The 23,754-nt window shown below is 49.6% G+C and overlaps 1 protein-coding gene across 3 annotated transcripts in view; it reads left to right on the top strand.

Annotated features, from left to right (window-relative positions):
* Positions 1-351: 351 nt before the first annotated feature.
* Positions 352-23,754, top strand: part of LOC126526934 (probable E3 ubiquitin-protein ligase RNF144A-A) — a 52,093-nt gene continuing 28,690 nt past the window's right edge. The window contains exon 1 of one of the 3 annotated variants that reach the window (XM_055068453.2): positions 352-706. The gene's annotated coding sequence lies outside the window, so the exon portion shown is untranslated. Of the gene's footprint in view, positions 707-4,354; positions 4,817-23,754 lie in introns of those variants that run through there. The other 2 variants (XM_055068454.2, XM_050174644.3) reach the window with 2 other exon arrangements.

The following is a 23,754-nucleotide window of genomic DNA, read 5'->3' on the forward strand; positions in this document are numbered from 1 at the left end:
AACCCACGACATTGCGTTGGGGCATAATGTCTAAGCATTGCGCGGTGGACGCAATGCTTTCGCATTCATCTACGTAGGGTTAACTAAGTGCCCCTCGACTAAATATTAACTCCGGGTCAGTTTATCACCCGCGGTTCCTTAACGCATACACGAACCTAAGTACGCGGGCGTTTCAGCGCTCTTCGGCCCATTGGAAGGGTGCGGCCGAGCGATCGAAGCCACGTGCAGCAGCCACACCGACCGAGCTGCCACCACGCGGCGGGTCGACGCTCGGTGCCGTCCGCCGCCGTTCGCCCGAGGTCTCTCTCCGGGGAAGCCACCACCCTCAGTCGCGGGCACTCGGCGCTCCACGACGAACACGTAATGGCCTCGGCAAGGTCCTTCGGCGCCATGCAGCGTCCTCTAAAGCCGCGGATTCTCCCGGCCCGTTTGCATATAGTATAGTGGGCGGAATCACCATGCGGTCCGGTAATTATTGTGGCTCCAATGAAAGCCCGGGGGAAAAGCCTTGCCCGCTACCGAGAAAGTGGCCCCTGGGAAGGCCAAGCGCCACAGCGCGCCCCTGTCACTGACTTGAAGCGTGCCGAGAAAGTCTGCCGCGAGCTCTTGGCCGCATCGACACCCTTGAAATCGGTGATCTCCAAGGAGCACCCACCGTTGAACTGCCGGGGGCTTCGCGAGCCCTCACGTCGGAAGACTAGTTGAGGTGAGCGAGTTGAACATTTGTAGCCGATATTTTTCGCGCGGCTGTTCCTTCGGTTATACCTCTGTCTTACTACATATTTGATATTTCGCACATTGCGGTTACAACTTTCTGCCCCGAACAAAAAGAAAATAAAGAAGTGCAAGCAAGTTGTTATGTTCCCGAATTTTTGACGTCGTAAAGGAGCTTGAATGGTGGTGGCTGGAACATTCGTGTATGCCGCACAGCACCTCCGTCAAACACTTTCACGGTAAGACAGCGGCTGGAGGCCAAGCAGTCGCAGCACGAATGCGTACCGCGGGAAGTGCCGTATTGACAGCGCCTCGATGGAATCTCCTGTCGTCGGACGTGCCTCGATAAACTCGAATCGAGCGATCGTGGTTTAGCTTGGCCACGGCTAGACCACAACGTTCCTTAGTAACAGATCGAAGCGTGTATACATGTGCCCGGAAAAGAGCGCTGCGTGTGGACCGCCGCAGCTGCGGAAACGCGTCGTCGGCGTGAGGGGGGCGCAGACACGTAGGGTGCACCATACGCGCGCGATGCTGCACAGGAAGAAGCGCCGGCTCTGGTCGCATGCATCATTGGTCACGGAGAGGGCACCGTGCATAGAAAAGGAGGACGCTGTGCAGCTGCTACGCCTGTCGATCGGCTATCGTGAGCCGTTCTGGTCACGAAAGGACACCACCTTGCGGTCTTATGATGCAGAGCAAAGGGGTCGCCCGCTGTTCACACCGTTCCTTCTCCACAGTGCACATTCGCCCAACAGATGGCTCGTCGCTCAAATGGAGTTGAAAGTAATGACGTCACTGAGCTGATAAGGACAAACTGGCTGCGAAACGTATGTCTGCTGTAGTCCTTGGTAAGTTATGCCAGCAAACGGAAAGGATAAATAGAAAGAAATCATGAGGCAAGACACAGGGAAAAGAACAGGAAGGGTGCTGGACTACGACTTTATTTCTGAAAAACGGCGGCCCGAAAGGCCAAACGGAGCATGCATGACAGCAATGCAAGTCACTTCGAGGGAAACAATATGCAACTACACGCGACAATCTTTATCGAGAAGCCGGAGCTCGTCACGAACAGACGGCGCACACTTTTCCGGACCTCTTGAGTAGCGTTTCAGCAATCGGGAAAGGCACGAAAGGAAAGAAAGACTACAGAAGATTTTCACATCTGTACAAACTTTGTCCGGACAAGTGTGTGAGCGCGCCATCTGCGTTCTTGACGAGCTCCGGCTTCTCGGTGAAGATTGTCGCTTGTATGGTCGGGTACAACTTTAGAAGAAAGGGGAGGCCCCGCCCAGATGGCCGAAGCGCGACAGCCAATTGCCTGCGCTTCAAATAGTCCAGCTCAAGAAGCCGTGCTTCTAACACGCGTAATGCTCGGTACAAATAAAGACTTTTGTATTTTGGTGGCTGGCTTAGTAGAGCTCTCACGCGCTACAGCACATGCCGGATCGCGGGAAAAAATAACCCCGTGCCTTCTACAACGCTGCCTGTCAAGTGTTTTTCAGTTTCATTGCTGGGGACAAAAGAAGAGCAGCCCTGCATGGCTATTGCACTAGCTTACATGTACACGGCACATTTACTACTCGTTTTCCGAGCTTAAAATGAATCTGTTGCTATTTAGCAAGTAGTTAAAGAAACAATACATTTATCGAAACCATTACAAACCTGGGCCGAGAAGACTATCGAGGCAGGAAAGATACAAAAATACTTCATCCATCATTATAAATCTAAACTCTTGGTTTTAAACAGCACAAGATTTATATTTTTGGTTTTGTATTTAACAAACCTATTTTCAAGAATGTGATTTGTTTTTTTTTTCCTTCCTTCTCACTTTTTTTTTTTTTTTTTGCGAGCCTGCAGTCTCGCCAATTCGCATAGCTAGCGTCAGCGATACTGCCTGCGATCTTTCGTCGCCGTATAACGGCTCAGAATAAACGCACGGGGCACAAATGGTGCATTGTTAACTGGCAATAATATTTCCGGCATGATAGACCACCACAAACAGCTCGGTAATTAACTCTGACGAGGAGCAGACGCACACGACTCGGCCTAGTTCAAGCGCGGGCGGCCATATTCTCTATCGGCGGGGTCACCGGCCGTTTGGCTCGTGAAGCCAGCTTACAGTGCGCGCCCATTGGTGGACGCTCATGTGCATCCGCCTTGGAGGAGTAAACGCCCCTTTTCTCTAAAGTTGTACCCGACAGTTGCATATTGTTTCCCTCGAGGTGACTCGCATTGCTGTCACGCATGCTCCGTTTGGCCTTTGGGGACGCCGTTTCTCAGAAATAGAGTTGTCAGCCCAGCACCTTTCCTGTTCCTTTCTCTGCTTCTTGCCTCACGATTTTCTATATAGTTATCCTTTCTGTTTGCTGACAAGACCTTACCAAGTATTATGCACCAACCCGCCCAACAAGCCACCCTTATGTTTTATAAGCCGGCCGCGCCGTCAATGGGTCGGCACAATCAATAACTTGCAGGAAAGTTGTAGTTAAGGAATTTTTATGCGCTTTCTCAAATGACATTCTGCTATGCAGGCACACTTCGCGTTCGTGGGTCGTCCTTAGAATAATATGAGTGACCTCTAAATGTGCTACGTGCACAATGTACATACGCCAAGTATTTGGAGAATCAGGGTTGATCTCTGGTGCCATGCACGGCGGCTCGGCCGCGACCATATTCGCGCCCAAAGTGGCGTCAAACGGAGTCGACTGCGTTGTCGGCTTGGTGTTTGGCAGTGAACGCCTCCTGCGTGGCACACGAACACCATCAGCACGTCAGCAGTGGGACGTCGGCCTGACGTTCTTTGTATGCACACATATCGTCGCATCAACCGATTCTGTCTGAGACCAAGGTTGGCATTATCACGGCTGCTTCACGGACGACGCCACAGAAGTGTGTGTGCGCTCCAAGAAGTGCGTACTACAAGCCAAGCTGCCGTTGTCTCCCTAAAGATCTCTTGGCTTTAGGCACACGCACGAACTCGCACAAAATATACAGGAACAACCCTGCTGGCGGAAAGTACAGCCGATGACGATCAGTGCATCTCTCTAGAGACATCCACGGCGCTTGAGCTCCGCGCACATTGAGAGGCAACTAAAAGGTATACGACGACCAAGCGGAACAGTCCACTCGGAACGACAGAGGCAAGCGTACAGATGCTCGGGAAATAAGAATAATCGCATTCGACAGGAAACGAAGGCTGCTCGGCGTCTAGATTACTGATATTAACGGTGCCCTTGTAGCTACGACACTGCAGCCTCGCATCGGTCTGAATGCTCTGTACGTACGTACGCGTGTAATGAGGCCGTACAGGCGAAAAGAATGGCACAAACAAAAGAAAAGACACAAACAAGCAAGCAGCATGGACAGCAGTGCTTTCCGAGTGCCCTTTCCCGAGACTTGCGCGGTGCGATGATGCTTTCTGTTCCTTTGAAATGTTTTTCTCAGTGGCCGTCGTGAACGCGAAACTTCAAGGCGTGACGCACCGGTTTCGCTCGTTTTGCGTGGCTTGCTTGCTTGTTTTCTCTTTTCCCGTTGCCTTTTAACCTGTTCTGGCAGCGGCAGAAAGAGAAAAGGCACAGAATGCGGTGCGATGTGAGCAAGCTGAAGAGCGCTCGCCGCAAGCGACTGGGGGAGACTCTGGAAGTGCTGGAGAGAGAGAGAGCCAAAACAAACGAGCAATGGCCTCCGCCCGATGACGCAAAGTCACGTGACCACGACAACAACCACGACGGCGACGCCCGGAGAGAGTGCGCGTATAAAAGCGGCGGTGGGAAAGGAGATCGCCAGGTTGTCCGTGCTCTCGCACGCGCCAGTGCCGTGTTCCGAGGCTGCAGAACTTGCACTCGGTTTGATCCAGTTTTGAGCGGACGGACGTGCGTGCGTGTGTGGTGCGTACGCGCGCGTGCTCCTGGGTCAGCTGCTGCTGCGCACCGGGCAGGCGGCGGTGTGCGCTTTCAGCCGTCGGAGGCAAGAGCAGTGCGTCGTGCACCAGAGACGAACGCCGGCTCTCGTGGTGTGTAGCTCGTCGTGATCGACGCATGCGTTCTTCGAGCGCCGCCTGCAGTCGTCACCGAAGGAGCCCGCCGCATCGGCAGCCGAGGTTAGTGACTTTCGGCGCTCCCTTTCGCTGACGCATGGCCGCGGCTCCGCGTCGAAACCCCGCTCTCTAAACCGGGGTCGAAGCGTTAGTCCTAACGTCGGAGACCATTTTGGGTGGCCCCTGGCCTGGACGACCGCAGCAGCTGTTGTCCGCGTCGCGCCCCGCCTCTCGGTGTGCGACAGCGACGAGATTCAGAGGCACATCGTCGTCCTTCCTGCAATCGCCCAGTCCGGTTTCGATTTGTGGCGATCGTCAGCCGATTCCTTGGGACGGCTCGACTAATAAAACATGGTGCGCTGCTGCTACTGCAAAATGTTTTTTGAGCGACACCGAAGGACGCCCGCTGCCAAACGCGCTCGCGTCGTACGACTCCAGTCACGGAGGAAAGGGACGTCGCGAGTGATGCATGAGTCATCGCACTCGAGAACTGTTGTCTCGCCCTGCGACGTGAAGCATCCGCAGATGTTTGTGTTGCTAACGTAAATAGTGCGCCTCTTTTCTCTGTGGCAGCGAAGGTCTCCGCGCTTCCCGTCTGACGGGTTCCGCGATGCATCCCCGGGGCTTCCGTTTTCGTCTCCGACTGAGCATCTTTGAGCCGCACTTGCAAGTCACATGCGAATTTGACATAATAAACTGCGGTGTGCAAATGATGCGCGATTTGGCTGACCTCCGATCGGCCACCCCAGGGTTGAGCGTTTGTTTGTATTCACATTAAGGTCAGCTGCTTCGTTGGCAGCTCGCAGCTGTATTCACACCTGGCTTGCTCGTGCACCTTCGTACCGCTGCGAGGCCAGCTACCTCGTAGTGCGCATTTCGCCGCATCGGAAGGCACGCGCAATGCCATCAGCCGGGCTTCCAGCGGTGGCGCACGCGTGTCTGGGCTGCAGTGGGCGCAGAAGACGCGGTAAACCCGCCTGGGTCTCGGCACTCCTTGTGCGCTATTCAGTTTGTCTCACGCTGCGCCATTGTTTGACTGTGAGCAAAGGTATTTAGCTTGCTTGCGTTTTAGGCGTGCGACTGTCGTGGCTGCGTCTGTGCACGGTCTCCCACGTAACTAGCGCCAAAATTTAATAAAAATATGCGGGGGCCACGTAGCTGGACAGAACCAAGGTTATTCATGCTGCTTGTCGTCGCTTGGAGCAAGTCATTTCTTTTTTTTTTTTTCGCACGAAAAAACATGCCGCGCGCTTTTGCGGGTTTCTTTTAACGCTTGGAAAAAACATTTATGCAGCACGTATTGAGCCACAGAAATATTTATCGGTAATTTTTCACGACGGCCTACAATATATACATTGACAATTTGCTCTAATTAAAATATTTTGGAATTAACTGATTATCTAATGAGTCGAAATACAAGAAAAATTGTCTGACTTGCTCCAAGCGACGGCAAACATACCTTGGTTCTGTCCAGCTACGTGGTCCTCGCATATTTTTAAACTTTGGCACTAGTTACGTGGGAGACTGTGTATAAATGTCGTCGAAATGTTGCCAGACGTTTTCAGTAATGTGAACGGCAGCGTCACCAACAGCTTGAGCTCAGTGGTGTGCGCGTCATAGTTCCGTCACCGACACGCTGTCATTACGCACTACACGAGTCTGGTTTAATAAGAGTGTCACGTTGGGGAGAAGGAAGGCCAATGGTGTCTTCTCGCGTGCACCTCGCCGGCGCCACGACGACGTCCGCAATTTCCTGCGCGATAATCAAACCCGCGCCTCTGGATGTCACGTGCGAATTAACGGTCTCACTGAAACGTTCTTGGAAGCCGATTCTGCACGCTGAGAGCGCGGCACGACCAGACCTCGCGGCAACGCCGGGTCCTCGTTGAGCGAGGCCTTGGACGGGGCCCGCCCTGGCCTTGCGCGACCTGGCTGCTCCCCCTGGGGCGCCGGCCTTTCGCCGAGGGCTGACCGACCCTTCCTTCGGCGGTGCCTCGCGCAACCTTTGTCGCCTTGGTGAGAAAAGGGAGAGCGATCGGCGGGTCGAGGCCGTCTGTCACTGTGAGCAGACGACATCAATTCAGTTTTGCTGATAAGTGGTTCAATACAAGGGCAAAGTTACACACAGGAAGTCGCCCCAAAGTAAAAACTGCAGGCGGGGCCGCTTATGACGAATAATAATAAAAAAAAAACAGATGAAAGTAACGCAAATCTGCCGATATGTACAATATAGCAGAAAAGGATCAAGTTGATTGAGTTGATAAAGGACTAAATAAGTACACTGATGGGATACAATATCGTAAAAATAAATGAAAATAAGTTTGAGAAAAACGAAGAATGAATAAGTACAAAGAAAGAAACCATGTGAGGAACTGACATATAAACTTTATAAAACCAATAACATGGTAAAGCGTGCGGTCATGAAAAATAAGAAAATGCCGGCTCTCCCCCTAATCGAGAGTAGATGTAAGCGTGAAATGGCTACCGGCAAAGCAGATTGGTTGGAGGCCACAATCTTAAAATGGGTGTAATGCATGTCCGCAACGGCGCATCGCACCGCGCCATTCGGACTGGTCCATGTGGACGCTACCCGGCTAGAAGAAAACCGGCTGAAGGCTGCACGACAGGCAGCGAAAGACGCCAGGGAGACAGAGCACACTGCCTCGCCATAGAAGAATTGAATTCTGGGCTTCTACGTGTCAAAACCACGATATGATAATGAGGCGCGACGTAGTATGGGACGTGACCCCAACGTACGAGACACGGGCGTTTTCGCATTTCGCCTCCATTGAAATGCGCGATCAGGATTTGATCCCGCGACCTCGTGCAGCGCAACACCACAACCGCACCGCGGCGGGTAAAGCGCCTGCATGGCGCCACCTCTCGGGGTCACGCAACACCGGCGCTGCGGAACTCGCGGACCGCTGGCGCTCAGCGCCGAAAAAAATGACGAGGAAGCGTGTACAGAGCCCTGTGTCTGCCTCAATTGAACGTCGCTATTGGACAAATAAAACGTGAGCGCACTAGAAGTTGCAGCTTGAGTGATATTGTGAACAACGTTAGGAAGAAATCGGAAGCAAAATTGCTTGTAACTTGTTTGGGCAGTAACTAGCGTATGTAATGCGGTCCTGTACAAAGGGTTGGGGGCCAGAGACCGAATTCTTTAATGTTCGGAGTGGTTGCCCGGATGACCTCGTTTTGTTCTTGCTTGCGTGCCCAGATAACGGCTGTGGTTTTTGGCTCAAAGTCGCTTACTTGAAGGTCGCCGACAACGGTAGCTAAAAGCATTTCATGCTCGCAATCCATCCCCAAGCGTGTCGCACCACGATACATGTTCGTATATCTTTTTGCCGCGGAACGTCGTCGCTCAGTTCTCCGGAATTTCGATAGAGATATGCGTGTTTGTCGCTTATCGGAAAGGTGTACGTTGAAAGTGAGCGCGCTGTCCATCGGCAACGCCGTTGGGGCGGTGACTCGCACAAGCGTTCTCTAATCACGGCCGCCCGTGGACATCGCGAAGCTGGCAGACAAAACGCGTCGCGTGCTTGCTCGGAGCCCGGGGCTGTATCCCATCGCTTTCGGTGAATCTTCTGCGCGGCATCTCGTCGACATGGCACGTGTCTTCTGCGTTGGCTTCTTCAGTGTGCGCTCGTATCGGATATTCCGAAAGCATTTTACCTCTTTAGAGAAGTGAAACAAGCTCGTGGGCGACAGTCGACTGTGACATTGCTATACAAACCTGCAAATATATACAAAGTATTCAACTCTCTATATGTAAACATTGCTATAATTCGCGTACGTATATACTCGCACAGCAGCTTAAGCTTTGTTTGGCGGATATCTCCGTCAACTCTTTCCTCTCTTCTGGACGGACAAACACTGAACAAATATGTAAACACTGTAATAAATTAACGGTAATGCGGTATGCGCTGTTTTGGTAATGGAGCCCCCCGTATAAATGCTAAGACGTTTACAAGTCGCCTGTTTACCAGACATGTGCGCGCGTAACGCGTGTTAAATAAGCTGCTAACGTCGCGTTGAGGAAGGCTTCGAATCTTTAGCACGAGAGAGCGGAGAAGACAGCGGTGCGTCCACCCTTATGAATGCGCCTTATTAAGTGGCGGAAACGTCGAGGCCCCGTGGTTTGGAACACTTCTATCATGAAGTCTGTAAATGGCCACAACGGGATAGTAAAAGGCAGTCCTTGCGTTTTAATTTCGTGCTCGGCACTATAAGCTGTCTCAACCGCACAGCTTGGCCCACCGGTCTCTGGCGTCCAGGAACCTTTAAGCGCCTTGCATCTCAATCGAATAGAAAAAGATTTTTTAGTCTAACCCGTTTTCTCGTCCACAAGCGAGGATTGCCAGCCGAAAAACCAAAGCTTCCGCATGAACAACGTCCGACTCGACCCGTGGCTGTCCGGTGCCGCTCCGGGCGCACCGCGACGACAAGGAAATACGCTGGAAAGAAACTGGTTTGACTCCGTAGGTCCCCGAATGGCGCGCGCCAGCGCTCTCCCGTGCTGCCGCCGGGAGTGATCTGCCGTTGTTGCTTCGCGCGCCTCCGATGGAAACGGGGAGCCACCGGCGAGGAGGCCGCTTTGTGCAGCCGCGCGCAGTGCAGCCGCAGTGTCGCAAACCGACGGCCGCTGTGCGTGCAGCATATACGCGCTGCTTGCACGAGTCGGCTGCCTTCGGTCTCTTTCGCCCACGAGGTCGAAAATTTCATTTCCGGTGTGTACCTTGAGAGAGAGAGTCCGTGGAGCGAAACTGCAGCCGATACTGTTGCCGCCGCGACCTGACCTCGCGTGCTTTCTCAAAATTTAGATATCCCAATGCCGCGAAATGGATGCATGCAAAGCCGGAAACGATAGTGTATTATACCCCGGGGAATCACGTGATGCGCTCTATGGACGCGTGCACGTGGTGGTCCCTAGTGCGTTCGCGAACACGCGCAGTGCTTACGTACAGACGCGCGTCTCTCTCGCGTCAATGCGCTTCAGTCGTGGCCGCTGTCGGTCAGACTCGCCAAGAACATCCACGGTGCTGGAGAAGACCGCGCAGAGGGCATACTGCGCTCTCTCAAATGTTTAACTTCGCGCGATTCGCGCTCTACTTAGTTTGTCACACTATCTAATGCATCGGTGCAGTTGATAACGGTAAATTTGGTAACGTTACTCACCGAGCAACGTTACTAATGGGTCTCGGCTACCAATTCCAAACACACTCAGCACCACCGGATGCAAAATCTCAAGCCTCTAACAGGTGTGTCGTACCGGCACCTGCGTATCTGCAGAGAGGGTCCGATGCGTGTGTTACAGGCTGCATAGAAGCTTCGTATCCGGTCGTTTAACTGCGTTTGGAATTGGTAGCTGATGCCCATTACTAGTTAACAGTGACTACCTTGCTTAGTCAGTAATGTTACTAAATCTACTGTAATCAGCTTGAGTTATATGAAGGGTGTGTGGCAAACTGCGTAGTAACTAGTGTACATTTCTTTTTTAGTTAACCAGTGACGACTAATGCGCCTGCGGACCACGACGAAGGGGAACAGACGTCGTTCCTCCACGTGCCCGCAACGTCTCGTCAATCATTTTTTTTTTTTTTTGTATGCTGTGCGTGACTGGAATCGTCTTCCCGGCCATATCGTTACGATCAACGACCCTGCAGAATTCAAATCTGCCGTTGAAGGGATGACACACACGTCGGCGTTAACGTGCACTAATACTGCTACGCATCGTTATTAGTGGCACGGCCGGGCGTCGAGTGACGCTCTTGTTTCTTGCGCAGCACTTCCGGTTCACCTCCCGAGACGATCGGGGAGTAAATTCGAAATAAATCTGAAAAAGAAATAGTGCAGTACAAAATTCATGGGTTTCATATAGATATGATATCAGAGCATAAGTTTAGTTACAGGTTGAGTTACTGAAGTGTCTGGAATAAGTAGAATTAATTAGAAATCTCTGATTACCGCACACCAAAGCACAGAATCGTAGACTTTAGAGACCGACCACGTAAGCGCGACTTTGGCGAAATTACTGGAAACCCGGAAGTAGAAAGCGGAAGTAATGACGTCGCACCAAGAATGTGGCACGATATTTAACCGGCTAATTAATGGCAAACAGTTGCCTCCGAGCTCGGTTCGTGCGTTGCGTTCGCCTGAAGGTAACCTAAATAACACCAACGCCGAGGTGCGAGTGCCACTAAGAGACACCTAAGTCAAAGGTTAGGGTCGCCTACCGTTTTCTTTTTTTTTTAATTATGTCGTGCCTTGTATTCACTGACTGACTTGTATTCGTTTGAACTATATTCACCAAATTTTACTGTAATTACGTTATATCACTTGTACCTACCCCTCACGTAATGTCCCTGCAGGGACTCTTGAAGTATAATAAATAAATGAATAAATACAAATTAGATAAATAAATTTAGCGAACGAATTACGTCCGATTCGTGAACGAACCGCGGTGGAGCGGTGTATTGCGACATCACTTTGGGGTATATACGCTTCATTTAGAAATTTGAATTTTCAAATCCGGGGAACTTAGGATATTCTCGAAGCCTGGATAGAAGCCAGCTGCGCCACCCTCAAATCGACGTGAATGCAGCGAGTATGTCGGGCGGCGAACTCGGCTGTGACGGCGCGCTGTTCGTCGCGTCAACGCGATGGCGTCGCGCGCAGCTGCGTTTGATCGTAAGCGAGGCCGTGTTTTTTTTCTTCTTCTTCGATTAGCTGTCGAACAACGCAGTCTGAAAAGGAATGTGCTGTACGTGTGCCACCGGACGAAAAGTGACGGAACAGTCTTTGAGCGAAGCAATGCGTCCTCTCCTGACGGTACGATAAGCGACGATGGTGTGTGTGTCTTCCCTTTCCGTCGGCATAACAGCGGCATCCCGAACAATGGCGTACCAACTAATTTTCGAATGGGAGGCAAGTCACCTCTATATATATATATCGCCCCAACAACGGCAGCTGCACATAATGTCGCCTTTGACTTCTCTGCAGTACACGTTCGTTTTTCGTATGCTTTACCACAAGGCCCAACACGAAGGGCTCCTTCCAAGAGGACCGGAAGTTAGGTTAGCGGCACCTGTACCTAACCTCCCTCCCACCCGGCTCCAGTTCCGGGCTAGAGGGAGGTTAGGTAGATGCCGCTTTGGCGGCCAGATACCAATAAACGAGGACACGTTATTTTATTTAATGTGTTAATGATTTGTCCGAAACTATTGCGTTTGGAGATTATACGGACGTTCACGAATGAACGGAGAATGCACAATCAAAACGGCCTCAGGTGGCACGTGAACTGCAAAGTTCGCCTCCCTTGCGGATTACCCGATTGTCATTGCAATAAAAAAGGCTGAAAATGCGACAGTGAAATTTATCTTTGTCATCGACAGATCTAGTTCTCAATCGTACATTATGAATCATTGCAGTCATAGAGTTTAATACAATATTGTAGAAACTCTATAGTTAGTCTAGTGTTGCCAACATTTTAGGAAGCGTACGTGTCACTGAAGGGAGACAAGAAAAGTCACTAAAACTGTCGCTATAACTGTGAAGTGGATTTTAAGATTGTAGGTATTTTGAAACACTCTAATATAAGCTATAGCGTGAAGCAAATAACTTACCTAGACGTGTCATGTTGGTCTAACGTTCGTGCAGCTGAAGGAAAACATTGACTTTACCAACGCAGTACAGACGGGTTTAGCTTTAGTAATGTATTTACTATAAGACAGACAAATATCCAAGTTTCCGATATGAATAGTTGGTGTGTAATATTTTATTCGCATTCGAAAAGGAACTATTCGGTATTTTCGAATATCAAAACTAACCAAATATTTCGCAACAACCGACTGTTCAAATCGGGTTACTGTTCTGCACCTGCTGAACAAAGTATCGCAAATTATAATTACCAGAAGTAAAACAGCGACAAGCTTTCTGACGCAATGCAGAAACCGGGTCGGTAATACAAGCTTTGTTTTCGGTTTTGCGACACCCGCTGTTGTTGCTTAGTGGCTATGGTGTTGGGCTGCTGAGCTCGAGGTCGCGGGATCGAATCCCGGGCCACGGCGGCCGCGTTTTGATGGAGGCGAAAACACACGTGTACTTAGATTTAGGTGTACGTTAAAGAACCCCCAGGTGGTCCGAATTTCCGGTGTGCCGGGACACTATGGCGCGCCTCATAATCAGATCGAGGTTTTGGCACGTAAAACCCCATAATTAATTGTTTTGCGCTGGTTAACATTTCTTGGGTTAGATCTTTTATGCATACATAAATGCCCAAGAGTGCACGGACGTGGGAACCGTCGCCGTGGCACAATTTGTAGTGCAACGCGCGCGTAATGCACAGGTTGTGCATTCGGCTCTCGTGCACCGTCAGCCGAGCTGAGCTTTCCTCCATTTCCCATTGGCTTCTCATTCTTGCACTTCAGTTAGAAAATATAAGTAATTTATCCCATGCTTTCCGTTTCTTCATTATCTGTTGTTTTCACGTGGTTCTGACTGACGGACACGTGCGAGCGTTCTTCTAAAACGCGCCCCTCGGTCCCCCTTCTTTTCGTCCTAGTACTTGACAATCGGCTATATTGTGCTTATGGCCTACCTATTAGTCTTTCTTGCAGCCTAGTCATGTAGAAGTTTTATCTCTTACGTTGCAACCAGTGATGTTTTTTTTTTTTCTTGTAAAAGGCTCTATTCTTTCTAGGGCACACAAACACCTCCTTAGTGATTTATTTTCCTTTTCCATAACTTGATATTTCTTCAACAGCTATTTATTATACGTTTTTGAAAAGTTGGTCAGTTTCATATGCCTGTCATTCTTGGAAAGCTTGTTGGCTACCCGGCTTAAAGGGCCCCTGAAACGGTTCGGACAAATTTTGTAGGCGCGTAGGGTACAGCTTAACTAGAACATTCGCACCGCAATTTAAGTGAAGCGTTACGTATTAATGGAGCTACAAGCGATTAGAAGCTACCCTCCTCCCTAGCCATGCTTTTCCTCCTCAACTCGCTCGCCGAGCGAGCGGCGCTAAGCTACGCCTTCACTGGTACTGCGTCACGATGCGACGTCACATTGTTCACTTCCGGTTGTTTTGGAGCACGCCCCCTCCCGCGCGAGACCTCTCCGCTAGCCGCTTGGCCGTCGACCAAGAGCTATCGAAACAGCTTGCGTTGCGAGCATTCTGTAGTAGCGCCGAAAGTGTCCGGTATTCCGGTAACCACAGGCAAGCTGGTCATTTCGGCAAATGACTGGAGGTATAAACTCAAGCGGATGAAGGAACTTTAGCGTAGACGTACGGGAGCAGCCTGATAGGTCAGCACGGTCCAGACACTTGTGGGCGCAGCGCTTAACCAGTCAAACAAAGCGCTAATATTGCTCTAACCAAGTGTAAAACATTCTAAACATTTATAAAAACAAGGTGTTGATGATTACACTCCTGCGAAAAATCCACACCAGCAGCAAAGAAGAATACACTTTGTTGCTGCTACTGTGTATGGTTGAGCTCTGTGCCACCAGGTGGCTGCACCGTGCAGACCATTCACATTTGCCCTTCTGCTCATCTCATGGCTCATCCCAGCACAGTCAGGCGGCCAGACCCTGTCCCCTTGCGCTTGCGTTTGCCCCAATACCGGACTCGCCAAACGCTATTGCGTTAGTAATCTTCCGGTGTAAAGTGACGGCCACAAACGCGCAAATCCAGGCGTCGATCGGATAGCGGCAGTCCGATGCGCAGCAGCCAGTTCGCTCGTATGCTGCCTTGTAGAGGGACACGATGTCGCAGCTTGACATATTTCCAGTCGCTAGGTTTGCAGTCCACAAGGCAACAAAGTCGAATCATAGCGCTCGTGAAAAGACTGAGACCGACTCTGACCGCGGAGCTCTCGTCAAAATGGAGTATGTTGTAACACAAGCAGACGACGCTTGCTGTGTGCCGGAAGTGCTTAAGTGTACTGAAAAATTGTTCTTGTGCCTTCCCTTTATGTTACTTTCTTTTTATAAAAACAAATTAACATTCCAACTATTACGAAGATCGTTTGTTTACCATAAAGTTGGAAAAATTATCGATCACGCGCCTTGGTCAGCCAATCGGATAGCTCGCCCCACTGACGTCATATGGGTGATTTCCGTCATATGGATAGGGAGGGGCGGCTTAAAATTCCGCCCAGCAGTGTGCTGCGATCGGCAGCGATGTGCATTTCAAAACCTTATAATAAATTACACGCTTTACGCGGAGCACTTAGATGTGTCAATTAATGATCAGAAGGACCTACTCTAACGACTCAGTATGTTTGTAGAAAATCGTCGAAATCGTTTCAGGGTCCCTTTAAAGGTGTCAAGCGGCTATTCGTGTAGTTCTTCTCGTGACTGTTGTGATCTTGTGTTTAAAACGATCTTATTTGTGTGTGATAGTTGACTGTGTATTCAGTGCAAGCGTGTTGCTAATTATACTTAAACAGATATTCATGCAGTAAATATGTGCGTCTGCGTTTGTCTATTCGATATTCGATACTTACTATTTGTATTCGATTCGTATTTGAAAAAGTCGATATGCGATCGTCTACTCTAATATTTGCATACTGGATTATGACAGCTTAATTTTTTTCATTATCTTCAAATTGGAAGCTTACAAATACACCACGATTCAAAAGGACACAAGCAACGTAGTTTTCCTAGCATGAAAATGCATTTAGTCTGCATATTATCCCTAAATTTTTTGTGCTTGTCGACATTCGTGGTAGCAGAACTAGGTTCTGTTGAATGCGCTTGGCCGCATGTTGTGGCAATGACAACGATTACCCGAGCTTTGTGCAGGTTGAATACCATACTTTCGCCCTTGATCGAGCTGAAAGCCGCCGTGAAGTACTGATTGGTCCGAAAGGCGTGAGAAGCGGAAGCGATTTGTTCAGTCTAGCGTGAACGAGCTAAGCCGTTCCGATATTTACGCTTTTATGCAGTAGATATATCTCATTCATCTACTGTGCTCGAAATCTGAACGGAAAATTTATTCAATTTGGTCTTGGTAAAAATTAGTTGTCTGACACGCTTGCCGAGCGTCTACCAATCGAATAGATTTAATGACACCGCTGAACCCGCAACGTTTAAACAATGCGGGTTCACGTAGGTTTTGTAATTGTCAATTATATATATATATATATATATATATATATATATATATATTCGAGAGGTTTTGTAAATAATAATAAATAAACTTCAATTTTGTGACAACAATGTCAAGGCTGTGGTGACCACTGTGCTGTGAAGCACTATCGCAATGTGAAGTGAAGGCAACCATTGGTTCATCATGGTCACGGAGCCCATGTATCGTACAGCGAGTTTCGGCCACTTCCATGTGGCTTTTCAATATCAAAGCGCGTTCTTGCAGGCCATTTTCCAAGCAATCTTTCTAATTTATAAATTGTTAAAATATCGTCAACTGTTCATTCAAGTCACTAAAGAAGTCACTGAGTGCTAATTACAAACTTTGTCGTAAGCAGACAAGAAAGTCACAACATCGAGCGTCAATATCGTTAAAATGGCAACACTGATAAAATACTGGTAAATTATAAAAGCAAATTTGATTTTGCGTTTTCAAAGGCGGTTGGATTAGACGGCCCCAACAAACACGGGATGATGCAAGTGGTGGTAGATTGTTTTGTGCACAGCCCATGGCGACAGCTTTCTCAGCGGTGCAGACTTGCAAGGCACGTCGCGCAGCCGTCTCGCACCGCGCATCTCCTACTGCGCGCGGAGGCCCAAAAGCAGGGGACGCGTAATGAATAAATCCTACCCACGTCAGCCCGATTCTGAGAGAAGACTTGGCATCAGCTGCTGTTGTGTTTGTGCAGTGTGCAGCCGACAGCGCCCACTTTCACAAGTGTGTGTGCGTGGGGGGCGGGGAGATAAATGGCCTACTTTTCAATTCTCACTGTGGGGGGAGGGGCGTACTTCCCCCCGAACCGGTGGATACACTTATGACAAGCATGGTGTCACGCACGTACAGGCAAATGTAAGCACATCTCACTCGATGACCACACGCTGCCACAACGCTGACGTGACCAAGACCGCCGACAGCGAGGAGCGAACGCTTCATGCTGCCTCACCGCGAGAACGCCTTTCACGACCAAATAAGTGAAAGCAGTCCCTTGAAAGTTCTGGGAACCTCAGTTGCACTATTGACAGACCAAGTAGCCCGAATCAATGTCTAGATCAAGACGTGCTACAGACTTGTAGAGGTGGGGGAAATTTACCAACTGTTACCGAGTAGACTCCGTATGCTACCAGTGATGAGTGCGCCGAAGAACCAATGTGGCCGAGACTCCACGTGCAGCTGAGGCCAGACCCCCGGTGCTTCAGGCCGCTTTCTGCAGACCCGAGTGATCTTCGTGCCAGGCGTCTCCACGCGCGCACGGGCCCGCTGACGGCGGACGCGGGAAACTGTCCTCGCGTGTTGTTCTGCATTACTCGGCCGTGTCGAAACAACCACGCGCGGGCGTGCGTTCGCCGGTTTCCCCGCATAATGGCCCGAGGGCTCCCGAGTTGCGCCTACGCATGTCGACATCTTCGCGCCTGCGATGGTCGTCCGGCTGCACACAGGCTTAAAAAAAGTTTACACCCGTTGGGGCTTATCCTGTCCCACGACGACAATCGCCACCTGTCTCACCCGCATTTCCCTTCGTTAAAGGAGTACTGACAAAAAATGTTTCCATCTTGTTTTATCCGCTGCAATAAGTAGCTAACGACCCAGTAATCACGGCACGAAACATTTGCTTCAGAGCACGGCAGGTAATTATTTGGAGACTTGTTTGCAGGGACCAGTCCAAGTTTCAGTTTTAGAGAGCAACGAGATGGGGGGGCCAAAGAAGGAATGTAAACACAGCCGGTCACGTGACCGCACAAAACTGTGACGTACGCACGCTTCGTGTTCGTCCGATACTCCTGCGAGTGCTTTGCGACGTCGCCATCATCGTCGTCCTCGTGTTCGTCCTCCAGCGGCTGCCGTGTTAGGCGTGGCCACCCACTTTTGATTAGACCCACTACACAGCAGCGACACGGAAATTGTGGCGAGCGACAGCTATCGATATGCGTACGCAATGCTACGAGTAGTACGAACCATTCGTCGAGGGCGCTTTGGGAATGAAGCATATTCCGGAGCAAGGCGGGTTAAAAGTAGGCACAGCATCAGGCTTGGGGGTGGAAGATCATCGGACTGGTCTAAGCTCGGCGGGTTTTGTTTATACCAGGCAAGCTCGAAATGAAACGAGCAAATCTGGCTGCTCTTTAACTGTGTCCATTCTAAGCGTCCAGCGGCATGCACGAACTCGCCCCGATTCTGCCGCTCATCGACGCCGACGGTAGCGAACGAGCAAGCCAGGCGAGATCGCTGGGTATAGGCTCGCTGGCCGTCGGATCCGACGGCCCTTGCGATCCGTCCGGCGCAGCTCGTAATAAAGCACCTACATTCGTCAACACAATCAGCGCCTGCACATTTATGTCATTTATAAGTGACAATACAATTAGTTTTCCCGACGCCGTTGGTATAGTGGTGAGAAAACACGTTAGCCGCTTCGCAGAGACGACTGCAGCGCCGGCTGCGCTGACCGGTTGCGAGTCAAAATCACGACAATGATTTACTATTTCGCGCATCGTTTTATGACACGCACACTTTCGAGGTCACTTTGAGTTATTTCGTGTCCGAAACAAATTTTAGCTGACTTTTCGTGCTGCCGTCAACGGCAAAAAAAAAAAAAGAAGAAAAGAAAAAGAAAGCGGCGTTATCGGAACGGCGAGAAACTTGCTGGCAGGGCCCGCCCCGGCAGCGCCAACTCGTGACTTTTTTTTATTACCGGCTTGGCAAAAGAAAGAAAAATGTGATTATATGGCCATAAAAGAAAAAGAAAACTTGTCAATGCCGGACCAGTGTGTTGTGATAAAAACGATGTAGGCTAGTCACTTTGTCCAAAGCACTTAGCCAATCAGGAGGATCACTCTGTGCACAGAAAAATTCGCGTATATATAGCACACTTTCAATGAAGTATTCATGTGCTGGGGCCTGAACAATGCGCTCATGTCTAATATCCATACGCGTTCGCCACACGCTATGCATGCACAGAAGCATTAACAGGTCGACAGGCACTCCCTCTGGTTCCGCGCATGGCAGGAAACGTATCCCAAAAGCACTTAACGGCAAATCCTTTTTAAAGTTGCGTTTTAGAATATCCCGCAAGAACACTGCGTCGTGGCAGTCCAGAAAGATATGCTCGATCGTCTCCGTTTTTTTTTTTTTTTTTTTTTTGCATATAAAGCAATTCGCAGACCAAGGTACAAAAATGCCTTTGCTTTGCACCACGGTTTCACTGGGAGAGTGCCTGTATGTAGTTGAAAAAATAAAGATTTAACAGAAGCTCTTACCGGCATTCTTTTAACTCTCTTAAGAACATCTCGTTCTGAACCTAAAACAAATACTGTACGGTACAACGGTACAGGCAAGAATACATCAACAAGATCTTTATACAACTTCTTACTAGTAACAGCGGCCAGATATTCACTATAAAATCTCGCTTTTAGTATTTGGAAAGGCGCGACCACTTCACACAAAAAAGCACTTAAAGGCATTGGCCCCGTATACATGGAAGACACGACATAATCAGGCAATGAATCGCGCAGTCGAGCTTGAATCATTGTTCTCAGAAAGGCATCCTTTTGATCACGCGAAAAAGAAACCTGCTTACAATCTGTTTGAGGAACAAATGTGACAACCCCAGCCCTCCATTCAACACTCTATGGAACAGATTACTAGACTTGTACGTTCCCATGTTGAAGCCCAAATAAACATCGCGAATACTCTATGCAGCTTTTGCACAGACATCCTCGTCAGACATAACGCTTGCATCACGTAAAAGATTTTAGCGACTAAAAACAAATTGCACAGTGGCTCTTGCAAACATTGAAAATTTGTGCCCTCCCCATTTGCCGGTCTGGATTTTCACTCGCACTACTTCATTGTCCCAGTATTGCTTGCTATCACGATAATGTTCGAGTGGCACACCTAGGTAGGTGCCTGGTGCTACAAAAAGTCTCCGGCTTGTATTGCCGATTCCCATGCCAAAAACCAAGACACTTGTTCTAGTTAATAGCACTTCCACTTGCAGTACAAAATTTTACAGCCTCTTGTACAACTGCTTTAACACTGTCATGGTCCGTACAAAAACACTGCTGCATCATCAGCATATGCTAAAACTCGAACTTCAGTTTTATGAAAAGTGTAACCCCGGATGTTTGGGCTCTTCAGCAGCCCCAAACAAAAGGACTCGAGGTAGAGAGCGAAAAGCAGGGGAGATAAAGGGCAGCGTTGTCTCACAGACGACTGCACAGGAATACCATCACTTCACTGCCTATTAATTATCAGCTTCGCTATACAACCATTGTACATCAGTTTAACACCTTCTGTAATAACGGTTCCAACGTTGATATGGTCTAGGATCGAGAAGAAAACTTCGTGTACGACTTTATCGAACGCCTTGTGCAGATCTAATTGCAACATGGCCACGCGCCCATACATTCCGTCGCAGCATTCAAGGACAGTTCTAGCTGTGTGGAATTAGTACTACGTGCGACGCTCGGAAGGATGTAGGAGTTGCTTTCATTTCATAAAATTCTCTAATCAGCCTTTCAAGTGCGACTGCCATTTCTGATCTAAAGGCTTTGTATAGAGATGCACCGAGACCTCGGAGACCGTCTGGCACAGGAGACTTATTTGAACTAAGCTCCAGAATCGCTGATTCAATTTCCTCAGCTGTACTATACTGGCTTAACTCTGACAGCGCAAACTCGTGACGTAGTGTTTTTTCGCTTGTTTGCATTCCTTGCTCGATGTCGCGAGGTGCTACGTTTATCGGTTGGCTGCGCGCACGCGTACTTTAATTTTGATTTTAGATATGTTCTAAGCTATATCCGCCGCTTATATTTTGCAGACAATGTGTGTGTGTGCGCCCACATAAATCGATCTCGCACGTTAACTCGACTTGGATTTTTTGTGTCAGTATACCCCTTTAACGCTGCGAGCCCGTACTTCCAAGTCAGGAACGGCTTGCGCGTTAGCAGCGTGACACAGCATTCTCGACAGGAAAGCATACCGAGCGCTTCAAGAAAAGAAACGCAAGCGAGGCGCGTGACTATTATCGTTGTGGGACAAGCCCCGAAGGGTGTAAACTTTTTTTAAGCGTGCTGCGTTGAAGGCTAATCGCTCGCAGCGACCGAAAATGTAAAGCTCTGGGACACACGAGCTCGCGGTAACAACAAAAGCGAGCATTCTCGCGCGAGAAAAGGACGGGCGCGCGCGCCTTTGAGCGACAGCGCATCTGCGAAATGCGAGGCGCTTGCATCGTGAGCAGCGCAAATGCAGCCGTGCCTCTGAAGCCGCGGCTGGTGCCCCGACGCCTGTGACGCGTTTCCGGCTTCCGCTGCGTGCAACTAGCAAAGGCGCGCACATCCTTTAGAATCCGAATTTTCCATCCACAGACAACGACACCACTGGAGCGTGGATGCTTAGATTGTAAACAGGCAGCCAGGAGTCATCGGAAAGCAAACGAGAGAAGCGAAGACAGTAGATCGAATGCGAGGAATCGAAAAACAAGAGAGATGAAAAACGGACAAGTCCTTGCTTCTTTCGCGCTTCTGTTACGAACCAACTCGCTCAAGAAAATGCCTTGCCAAACCGTGTAGAATGGCAAGAAAGAAGGTAAAATATTACGCGCGGTGCGTTGCCTTGCTGAGGCTCGAGCTGGTTGCACAAAAAAACAAACCAGAGTAAATATTCGCACCGCGATGAAGCATGTATACATGTTTGCTGAAGCATAAAAATCTGGTGACCACTCGGCACACCATATATAATGGAATGTGAAGGGAACCCAGCGAGACCCGCAGATACCGAACACCTGTCAACTGTAGAGATAAGCAAGATACATTTAGAAAAGCGCCTCGGCCGCCACGCGTTGCATGAGCGAGACTTTCGCGTTGCTCAGTCGCCGGTCCATTTTCGTGTCGCGCATTGTTGCAGCATTGAATGAGCGCGGCTTCGCGCAGTGGTTTTCCGCTGTTGGGAAAGGGGGACAGTCTCGCTGCTCGGAAGACTCGCTCTCGATCGGCTTATTTCATCGCGCGCAGCGTATCGGGTTGCGAGGTGAAAAAAAAAAAAACCGTCGTGCACGTGAGCTCCTCCGCCGAACAATGAAGCGCTGCTCTTCGCGTGCTGTTCACGTGATGTCCACATGCGCCGGCGGTGTGCGGGCGGATCATGCTTGCGAGCAGCGAAAAGTACGCCTGCTGGGCTATAGTTGGAACACTGACAGTTCATGCATTTCCGGCGCTTTAAAGGAATGGGGGAACAAAATCGAGAGAAGAAACAACAGGTGCCTCTTCTTTTCTTCTCTTATAATGCGCTGGAAATGCATGACATCTGCTCTCTTTCGCGCTAGTGAGCTGTTGCGCCTGCCATGCAAAGCCCGTTGCACTCTGGACGCATAGTTTCGTGCGCAAACGAGAGGTGTTCACCGAACTCGGCCGACTCAGCGGAAGAAAAAATGTTCACGGAGGATCAGTTTGACGGGGCTTTGCCTTCTGCGTTTCGCGGCCACCCACTGCACAATGCTTGCGCGCAAACACTTTTCCCGTAACGACTGCGCGACCAAACTCCACAGTGAAAGTCTGACGCTTGTCTTTTAATTACCCGCATAATTTGGCGTCCACATTCGATTGGCTCAAACGCATCGTTACGTCATATCGCATCGGAATGTGAATGGCTGGTGACCGGGAGACTGCGCGTGAATTTAACAATATTCCGCTGTGAACGCGCAATGCTGTAACCCTTGTAGCCGTGCCGGGGCTGAATTTCCTTCGTACGCGATGCTATGCAGTATATGCAAATGCAGCACGTCGGCTGTGTTGGTGGAAGCCAATGAAAACGATTTAGATGGATGGATGGATGGATGGGTGGATGGATGGATGATTCAAAGGGATGATTCAAAGGGATGATTCAAAGGGCGCCGCCGCCGCCCTTTGAATCGGGCGGCGGCGGCGCGCGCCACCTAGCCTTTAATGGTTCTATATGCATGCATACCTATGTATTTACTCCTTTACTTTTGCGTTGATATTATCCACCAATCAGATAGTCTCCGTTTAGTTATTTCTACCTGTTCAAAGTCTATTCTACATTCACTGTCTTTAAAACCCAAAGCTTTGAATAGTTCCCCGTTAGATTCAACTGCAGGGTGAAGTTGTTTACAAGCAAGTATCAGGTGTTCAGCCGTTTCCTCCTCCTCTCCACACGCCTCGCACACCAAATCTATCCCCTGGTATCTGGCTCGGTACGTTTTAGTCCGCAGTACACCTGTCCTGGCTTCAAACAACAATGAGCTTCCCTTAGAGTTATCGTAAATATTTTCTTTGGCTATTTCTTGCTTAAACGTCCTGTATGTCTCCAATGCCGATTTGGTTTGCATCTCTGTACTCCACATACCCCTCTCTGTCTCCTTAACCTTTTTCTTGACAGATGATTCCTTACTTGTCCCCCCGCTACTGCCCAAGTATTTGCTTGTCAATTTTCTAGTTCGCTTCCTCCACCTCGTGTCAACATTCCTCGTGTATAAGTAACTGAAAACCTTCCTAGCCCACCGAATTTCCCCCATTTTTCTCAATCGCTCCTCAAATGCTATCTTGCTACTAGCCTCTCTGCCCTCGAAAGAAGACCGTCCCAGATCCCCCTGCACTCCAAGATTTGGTGTCTTGCCATGTGCTCCCAGAGCGAGCCTACCCACACCACGTTGCCTAATCTCCAACTGTTGCCGGGTCTCTGTTCTAATACATAGAACTGCATTGGCAAAAGTCAGGCCTGGTACCATTACCCCCTTCCATATCCCTCGTACTACCTCGTACCTATTGTAGTTCCACAGTGCCCTACTCTTCATAATCGCTGCACTTCTGTTACCTTTAGTCGTTAGATATCTTT

The sequence above is a fragment of the Dermacentor andersoni genome, chromosome 9, assembly GCF_023375885.2.
Source record: "Dermacentor andersoni chromosome 9, qqDerAnde1_hic_scaffold, whole genome shotgun sequence".
In the NCBI taxonomy this organism is placed as follows: domain Eukaryota; kingdom Metazoa; phylum Arthropoda; class Arachnida; order Ixodida; family Ixodidae; genus Dermacentor; species Dermacentor andersoni.